Genomic DNA, 10,000 nt, shown 5'->3' with positions numbered 1-10,000 from the left:
GTGTTCAAAAAGAAGCGGCCGCGCCAGCACTTGCGTGCTGAATTATTACTCCCGCTGTCAGAAAGCAACGCGACCGAACTATAACAGTTACAGGGCTCGGTCCCTTCGAAGAAGAGACGTCGCTTGAAATCAAATTTCGATTCGTTAATGATCCTTCCGCAGGTTCACCTACGGAAACCTTGTTACGACTTTTACTTCCTCTAAATGATCAAGTTCGATCGTCTTTTCGAACACCGGCGAGTGCGTTGCCGCACGTACCAGGCTCAATCGGAGGACCTCACTAAACCATTCAATCGGTAGTAGCGACGGGCGGTGTGTACAAAGGGCAGGGACGTAATCAACGCAAGCTAATGACTCGCGCTTACTGGGAATTCCTCGTTCAAGGGAAACAATTGCAAGTCCCTATCCCTAGCACGACCGGGGTTCAACGGATTACCCGGACCTTTCGGCCTAGGGAACACACGATGATCCGGTCAGTGTAGCGCGCGTGCGGCCCCGAACATCTAAGGGCATCACAGACCTGTTATTGCTCAATCTCGTGTGGCTAAACGCCACTAGTCCCTCTAAGAAGTTGTCTCCGACCCAATGGGTCGAGCAGCTATTTAGCAAGTAAGAGTCTCGTTCGTTATCGGAATTAACCAGACAAATCGCTCCACCAACTAAGAACGGCCATGCACCACCACCCACAGAATCAAGAAAGAGCTCTCAATCTGTCAATCCTCGCTGTGTCCGGGCCGGGTGAGATTTCCCGTGTTGAGTCAAATTAAGCCGCAGGCTCCACTCCTGGTGGTGCCCTTCCGTCAATTCCTTTAAGTTTCAGCTTTGCAACCATACTTCCCCCGGAACCCAAAGACTTTGGTTTCCCGGAAGCTGCCGGACAGTTCTTAAGTTCGACACTGCCCGATCGCTAGTCGGCATCGTTTAAGGTCAGAACTAGGACGGTATCTGATCGTCTTCGAACCTCTGACTTTCGCTCTTGATTAAAGAAAACATTCTTGGCAAATGCTTTCGCAGTCGTTCGTCTTGCGCCGATCCAAGAATTTCACCTCTAACGGCACAGTACGGATGCCCCCGTCCGTTCCTATTAATCATTACCTCGTGCTCCGAAAACCAACAAAATAGAACCGAGGTCCTATTCCATTATTCCATGCAACATTATACAAGCGTAAAGCCTGCTTTGAACACTCTAATTTTTTCAAGGTAAACTTGCCGGACCACCGCAACACTCAGTTAAGAGCACCGCGAAGGCACCGACCAACAAGAACAACAAGGCCAGTGCTAGCCTTTCGACCGACCAACCTCGCCGTCCCTATATCCAACTACGAGCTTTTCAACCGCAACAACTTAAATATACACTTTTGGAGCTGGAATTACCGCGGCTGCTGGCACCAGACTTGCCCTCCAATGGATACTCGTTAAAAAGTTTAAAGTGTACTCATTCCAATTGCAGGACCTCGTACGAGGTCTGCATTGTTATTTTTCGTCACTACCTCCCCGAGCCGGGAATGGGTAATTTGCGCGCCTGCTGCCTTCCTTGGATGTGGTAGCCGTTTCTCAGGCTCCCTCTCCGGAATCGAACCCTGATTCTCCGTCACCCGTTACAACCTCGGTAGGCCGATACCGTACCGACGATAGTTGATAGGGCAGTTGCTTTAATGAGATGTCGCCAGCACTAGGCCGTGCGATCCGCAAGCTTATCCAGAGTCACCATTGTAACGACCCGAAAGCCGGTTAGTTTTGGTCTGATAAATGCGCGCCTCACGTCAGTTCGGCGCTTTACGCATGTATTAGCTCTAGAATTGCCACAGTTATCCATGTAAAAGCGTACAATCAAATGAACCATAACTGATTTAATGAGCCATTCGCAGTTTCACTGTACGTGAGCTCGTACTTACACTTGCATGGCTTAATCTTTGAGACAAGCATATGACTACTGGCAGGATCAACCAGATAACTATCCGAGGGCGTTTAAACCCGTTGCTCGACTGAGCGTTTTTACTGTATAAATACAGACCTTTTCTATCACTCGGCTTAAAAGCCTTGCGAACGTTACTGAAAGTCGGCGCCGGCCTTTTGCTGTTTAAAGCGCCAGCCCGCGTCGACTGCAGCATGCAGCTATACAACTGACTGTTCTTTCTCCCGACCAACCGTTTGCCTTCTGCCGGTTAACTCGTCAGCAGCAACACGCCATCTGTCTGCTGCAGTTACCCGCCTCGAGCCGTGCCTGCCTGCGTCGGCTACTCGTCTCGACGACTTCGCAAAGCTATAAGCCTACCGCCGCTGGACGCTTGTAGTTTTTCATACGCTGCTCCAATGCGTTTACATAGCACGTTCGCCGCCGCTGCAATAGCCGCGCCTCGGGTGCTAAACAGTAATGCTTTAAGCCCGCTTTCTCGTCAAGTCGACCGAACGCACAAACACGTCTCTCTCACTAGTGTAAAGTAATGCATACGTGTATGATGCTCAAATGTTGCTGTTGAACTTTTTTTGCCGATTTTTTCCGATTTTTTTCAATTTCTTTGTTTCTTTTCGATTATTTTAATGTTTTAAGCTTATTTATGCTACGTTTAAATGTTTTAATACTTTTTTATACTTTATTTAATATGTTTAAAAGAAATAAATAAAAAAAAATATGTATAAACTACTTTTTTTAATGTTTTAAATATATATATATTTATTATAAATAAACTTTATTTGTATTATTTTTTATTTAAGCGTACTTTTTAAATCTTTATATTTGTTTTATCGTTTTAAGCACATTGCGATAAATATAATAAACAAAAAATTGAATAAAAATAATAATAATAAAAAAAAAAAAAAAAAAAACATAAGCTTATTTTATATTTTTATTTTATTTTTATTTAAACTTACTTTTCAAACCTTAATACTCGTTTTATTTTTTTAAGCAGATTGCGATAAATATAATAAACAAACAATTAAATGAAAATAAAATAAAAAAATCAAACATAAGCTTATTTTATATGTTACATTTTATCTTTATTTAAACTTACTTTTTAAACCTTTATAGTTGTTTTATTTTTTAAGCACATCGCGATAGATATAATAAACAAACAATGAAATAAAAATAATAATAATAATAATAATAATAATAATAAAAAATCATAAGCTTATTTTGTATGTTTCATTTTATTTTATTTAAAACTTACAATTTAAACCTTTGTATTTGTTCTATTCTTTTAAGCACATCGCGATAAATATAATAAGCAAACAATTTAATAAAAGTAAAATAAAAAAATCAAACATAAGCTTATTTTATATGTTTCATTTTATCTTTATTTAAACTTACTTTTTAAACCTTTATAGTTGTTTTATTTTTTAAGCACATCGCGATAGATATAATAAACAAACAATGAAATAAAAATAATAATAATAATAATAATAATAATAAAAAATCATAAGCTTATTTTGTATGTTTCATTTTATTTTTATTTAAACTTACTTTTTTAACCTTTATAGTTGTTTTATTTTTTAAGCACATGGCGATAGATATAATAAACAAACAATAAAATAAAAATAATAATAATAATAATAATAATAATAAAAAATCATAAGCTTATTTTGTATGTTTCATTTTATTTTTATTTAAACTTACTTTTTTAACCTTTATAGTTGTTTTATTTTTTAAGCACATGGCGATAAATATAATAAGCAAACAATTAAATAAAAATAATAACAAATAAATAAAACAATACGGCTAAACTATAAAAAGAAAACTAAATAACTGATAAATACTTGTAAAACATTATTTGAAAAATGTATTTTGAAACACAACACGATTGATTTATAAATAATAATATATTTTTAATTTGTGTAGTTCATTTAAAGTAGTCTCCCTTTTTGCTTCTGGTTTTATTAGAGTTATATATAACAATAAATGGTGTAGTTTATTTAAAGTAGTCTCCCTTTTTGCTTCTGGTTTAATTAAAATTATATAACACATACTATAGTAAGTTAAATAAACTATAGTAACTTTATAAAACTACTTTACAAAATACATTTGTATAATTTAATAACTTTAAAATAACTATCAAGAATAAAATAGAATAGCTTTAAGTTTAGTATACAATTGGTATGTAAATTGTGTAGTTTATTGAAAGTAGTCTCCTTATTTGCTTCTGGTTTTACTTGAGTTACATAACGTTAAATAAACATACTTAATAAACGTAACCATCAATACTGTCATTTTAATAAAACTAAGTACAAATACATTGAATTAACATAGAACTTTAAAAAGCCTTCGCTAGTATCTGTTGGTAACAGTAAATAACCTATTATGACTCACAATACAGGAGTGCGAAATTTATTTTTCATTTGATTTTTCAGGTATTTATTTATTTGTGGAAATAAACTTTTTTATTACATTAGAAACTAATTGAATTTTTCCTATAACTATACCTATTATTATATTTAGTATGCTTAAAAGTAATAAAATGACACGTCGCGATTATATAATAAACAAACAATCAAACAAACAAAGAAAAAAAAAAAAAAAAAAACTATTTTTTTAAACTTATATTTCAACTATATGTCTTATTTTATTTTCATTTAAACTTACTTTAAACCTCTGTATTTGTTATATATATATTTCAACACAATACGATTAAACTATAAGACAAACAACAAAATAAAATAATCACATTAATAAATACACTAAGCAAATAGCTAGAATAAATATAAATAGTTCAATATATACAATATATTTCTTCCATTTTTAAGTTACTTGTTAAACATATTTATTTAAAAATGTTTCTTTAGAATATAAAACTAACAGTTCTACAAATAAAGAAATTAAAAAGCCAATACACATAACACTAACTTTTCATAAATTAGATATGCAAATATGAACAAAATAGTAACTAAATTCTAAAGCTTTTGTAAACTGTGAACTTATAAACTTATAATAATAATTGCATATTCACCATTCACAATAGCTTTTTATTTAGTACACAACTGGTCTGTAAATTGTGTAGTTTATTGAAAGTATAATCCCGTTTTGCTTCTGGTTTAAATAAAGTTATACAACACATACTAAAGTAAATTAAATAAAGTAATTCACTACTATCGTATTAAATAAAACCAATTTACAAAATACATTAATTTAAATTAAAGTGAACTTTGAACTTATAATAATAATTGCATATTCACTATTCAGAATTTCTTTAAATTTAGTACACAACTGGTCTGTAAATTGTGTTGGTTCTATTCAAGTACTCTCCTTGTTTGTTTTGTTTTAGTTGTATTTATTTTTAGATACTAGCACATTCAATACACATAATAAAGTAAACCAAATAAACTCTATTAATTTAAACTAAGTACAAATACATTAAGTTAATACAAAACTTTAAAAAGCTTTTGCTAGTATCTGTTGGTAACAGTAAATAACTTATTATGACTCACAATACAAAAGTGCAAAATTTATTTTCGTTTGATTTTTCAAGTAGCCACGCTTTTATTTGTTTTTGGACAAAAAGACTTTAAAGTTTTAGTATAAAAGACTAGTTGTATTAATTTTAACTCAGAAAATTGTACTCTACAAGATGGTGCCATTATTTTTTCGATATCTCAAACTGGTCAAACCACTTTTTTAGCGCTCTAATTGGTTTAAACAGCAAATAAGCAAACAGCAAATAACGTTATCTGATTGGCTAAGGTTTTTGTTTGCTAATAACTAGAATTTTCTTTTCTTTTAAGCGTTAAAGAAATGTAAATAAACGAGTAATAAGTATAAATAGGTCAGAAAGAAAAATAGTACAAAAAAGATGAATTCAAAAAGCAAAGGCCTACGGCACGTGGTATTCCCAAGCGGTCACCCATCTAAGTACTAACCACGCCCGACACTGCTTAACTTCCCAGATCGGACGAGATGGGGTGTACTCAGTGTGGTATGGTCGTAGGCGTTTGAAGGCGTTTACAAGCCTTTATAAACCCTTCGGTTTATTTAAAAAACCTATTTGCACTTGATTTACAATCAATTTGATATTTTAAAATTATTCCTTATAAAATTTTAACCTGAATTAACTTTTTTTTTGTTTTTTTAATCAACAGTTACTCCCAAACTGTACTAAAACTGTATTGTAACTGTACAAAAGTGTTTGTTTAAATAATTGTTATCTATAAATTACCTAAGACCAGGAAAAGTAGAAGTAAAGTTTATTGAATTATTAAATAAATAAAATAAAATCGTAAAATAAAATAATACAATATGTTTACAATTTGTCATTGATCTATCCATTTATGTTATTGCATTACAAATACAAACATTGCATACATTCAAGAGTATTATTCATCAATCTTTTCAATATAATAAGTTTTAAATTTATATTTATTTTTAAATAATTCCTGACATTTTAGATTACCTGAGATTTTTTTTTAATTAAATTAATTTTAGTAATTAAATACTTGACGTTCTATTTTGTTTAATTTGATAACTCAACCATGTTTATTTTTTTTACTAATTTAAAAGAACTATTAAACTAAAAGACATTACATACAGCTTCTAAAAGTTTTAAACACCTTAAAAAATATTATTATTTTAAAGATATATTAAAGAACTAAACAGATATTACTCCTAAAAAATCTTGTTAATAATATATAAAAAGTACTCAAAGTCAGACTCGGAAATATATATACTGTTGTATATCTTACTTGAAGTTCACTGTAATTGACACTGTATAACAAAATTATAAAAATCAACCTATTTATATAGCAAAATATTTCTTTATCTTTGTCGTGGCGCGGTGGGTCAGTGGTCTTATCAGCTGACTCATAAGCAGAAGGTTGTAAGATCGAATCCCGCTAGTCGTCACGAAACACCACTATCGTTCAATGTTCGGGCTTCAAATTCTTTGAGATTATACTGTACTATTTATCTATCTAACTAATCTATCTAACAAATGTTGTTCAATCTAGGTTGTGGGTACTTGGGTCGAGTAATGCCTTTGACTTACAATCTGTTGTGGATTGACAATATTCCTCTATCTATCATTAAACAAATCTATCTAATAAATGTTGTTCAATCTAGGTTGTGGGTACTTGGGTCGAGTAATGCCTTTGACCTACAATCTGTTGTTGATTGTCAACATTCCTCTATCTATCAATAATGATTATATTCAATAATAAATGTTGATTAATTCAGTTGTAAGAAAACCAGTGCGCTGGTTAGGTTGGGTAAGGCCTTCGACTTACAATCTTGGGGATTATCAACGTTCATCACAAGTACAGTAACGATCTCATTGAATTTCCAGTTGGAACATAGGATTGTAGTGGTGGCCTACTTTGTAGGTTTTTTGCCTAGTTTGTTTTTTGCCTAGTAGTGTTTGCCTAGTTTGACAAACTATAGTATATATATTGTATAACTTTACTTGTATTATTTTTTATTTAAATTACTACTTATTATTAAAGAATTAAATTTTTTTAGAAAAAAAAACTATGTATTTTAACTAATGCTTATATTATATGTTTTGTTTTATTTTTATTCAAACTTACTTTAAACCTCTGTATTTTTTATACAATACGATTAAACTATATAACAGAAAAATAATTAAATAATCAAACTATTGAATAAGCAGTTAATTAGTGTGTTTTTTTATGCTTCTTTCATTTTTAACTTACTTGTTAACCATATTTCTTTTATTAAAGTATAAAACTAACAGTTACTAAAATAAAATAATCATAAAGTCAATACACAAAACACTAACTTTTTATAATTTAAATATGCAAACATGAATATAGTTATGAATCTATTATTTATTCAAATAGAATTATTCAAAGCTTATAATTATAAAGCTTTTGTATAATGTTTCAATTACAGTGAACTTTAAGTAAGATAAGTTTTTTTTTTTGTAATAACTACAAAATTGGTATTTTAGTTTATTATTAGTAACTAAATACTTATATTTATTATATTTAAAAAAAAACATCTATACTAACTCTAATTTCAAAGCATATTAAATACAAATTTTACCAACTAAATATTTATTTTTATTTTAATTATTATAACTTTCAAACATAAGCTTGTATACCTTATATACCTATATACCTCATATAGTAGGCTTGACATAACATAACATTATTTAATTCTTTTTGTTTGAAATAAACTCATTTAGTTATTAGTAAATTACAACATAAATGTTTATAACAATATAACTAAGATTTAGCTTTTGAGTTAGTAAACTTTGATAGTTTTCTTTTAATAGTTTAATAATCTTTATTTAAGTTCAAGCAAAATTGCTATATATTTAATACACATACAAAAGTAAACTAAGTAAACGTAATTCAATAGTTTCTATTAAGTAAAAGTAATTACAAATACATTAAGTTAATACAAAACTTTAAAAAGCTTTTGCTAGTATCTGTTGGTAACAGTAAATAACTTATTATGACTCACAATACAAAAGTGCAAAATTTATTTTCGTTTGATTTTTCAAGTAGCCACGCTTTTATTTGTTTTTGGACAAAAAAACTTTTAAGTTTTAGTATAAAAGACTAATTGTATTAATTTTAACTCAGAAAATTGTACTCTACAAGATGGTGCCATTATTTTTTCGATATCTCAAACTGGTCAAACCACTTTTTTAGCGCTCTAATTGGTTTAAACAGCAAATAACGTTATCTGATTGGCTTACGTTTTTATTTGCTAATAACTAGAATTTACTTTTCTTTTAAGCGTTAAAGAAATGTAAATAAACGAGTAATAAGTATAAATAGGTCAGAAAGAAAAATAGTACAAAAAAGATGAATTCAAAAAGCAAAAGCCTACGGCACGTGGTATTCCCAAGCGGTCACCCATCTAAGTACTAACCACGCCCGACACTGCTTAACTTCCCAGATCGGACGAGATGGGGTGTGCTCAGTGTGGTATGGTCGTAGGCGTTTGAAAGCGTTTACAAGCCTTTATAAACCCTTCGGTTTGTTTAAAAAACCTATTTGCACTTGATTTACAATCAATTTGATATTTTAAAATTAATCCTTATAAAATTTTAACTTGATGTAAGTATTTTTTTTATTAAAACCTTTTTTTTTGGTGTTTTAATTACAATTACTCCCTGTAACTTTATTTAAGACTTTGTTTAAAAGATTGTTAACTATATTCTATATTAAATACTATGATTAGAAGTAAAGTTTATTAAGTGATTAAACTAAATAAAAAACAATGTTAAAATAAACATGTTGTGTTTAGTTTGTTTTACTATTTCTCATTGTTCTATTTATAGATGGTTTTGTTTTACTTCAAGAATATTTATAGTTAGTTTCTAAAGAATATCTCATACTACATCAGATTTTACGATTAACTTAATTTTAGGTAATAAAATATTTGACGTTTAATTTAATAACTCATCTATGTTTATGTTATAAAATAATAGTATCTAATACACATACATTATAATATAATAATATGTATAACTAGTTGTTTTACTTTAAAATGAATAATTAAGTGGAAGAATTAAAAGAACTCACATTTTTGAAGAGAGCGTGGAAAACCAGAATAGTCTTTTAAAACATTTATTAAATTATCGATAAATATAGAATACAATAGAATTAAACATATAAACGTAACTGTGGTTGCTTAGAAACTGAACAAGAAAATTTTTAATAAAAATATAAAATAGTTATTATATAGAATTAAAATAAAATAAAAGTAATATAAATTATATTTTTAAACTAAATAACAATTCACGAGCAATATTAGCGCATATCAGAGTATGAGTTTATAATAAAGGAATTGCTTCCTTGATGTTGATACTTACCTTATTCAAATAGAATACATTTTCAGCAATCAGGCTTGTGTTTATCTTAGCGCGCGTAACACAACGTTTGTGGGTTTTGGCACACTTTTGTCGATAGTGGGCGCCCCGCCTTTTAAGTACAGAAATTTCGGGAATTTTCGATTTTCGGAATTCTGACTCGACAGATCGTTTTTGTTTGGTCCAGAGACCCCGTAAAAAATTTTTCAGCCCATTTGAAGCATGATGAAAAAATG

General features: G+C 30.1%; 3 non-coding genes across 3 annotated transcripts; all 3 read right to left on the bottom strand.

The window, feature by feature from the left end:
• Positions 1-145: 145 nt before the first annotated feature.
• On the bottom strand, positions 146-1,953 carry LOC145847847 (small subunit ribosomal RNA). Its single transcript, XR_014371550.1, has one exon. It is a non-coding gene; the product is annotated as a small subunit ribosomal RNA (ribosomal RNA).
• Positions 1,954-5,798: 3,845 nt separating this feature from the next.
• LOC145847839 (5S ribosomal RNA) lies at positions 5,799-5,917 on the bottom strand. Its single transcript, XR_014371543.1, has one exon. It is a non-coding gene; the product is annotated as a 5S ribosomal RNA (ribosomal RNA).
• Positions 5,918-8,772: 2,855 nt separating this feature from the next.
• Positions 8,773-8,891, bottom strand: LOC145847854 (5S ribosomal RNA). The gene has a single exon (XR_014371556.1). It is a non-coding gene; the product is annotated as a 5S ribosomal RNA (ribosomal RNA).
• Positions 8,892-10,000: the final 1,109 nt, after the last annotated feature.

The sequence above is a fragment of the Thalia democratica genome, unplaced genomic scaffold (genome assembly GCF_965202585.1).
Source record: "Thalia democratica unplaced genomic scaffold, ktThaDemo2.hap1.1 HAP1_SCAFFOLD_1133, whole genome shotgun sequence".
Lineage (NCBI taxonomy): Eukaryota > Metazoa > Chordata > Thaliacea > Salpida > Salpidae > Thalia > Thalia democratica.
This window is presented reverse-complemented; position numbering and strand designations above follow the sequence as displayed.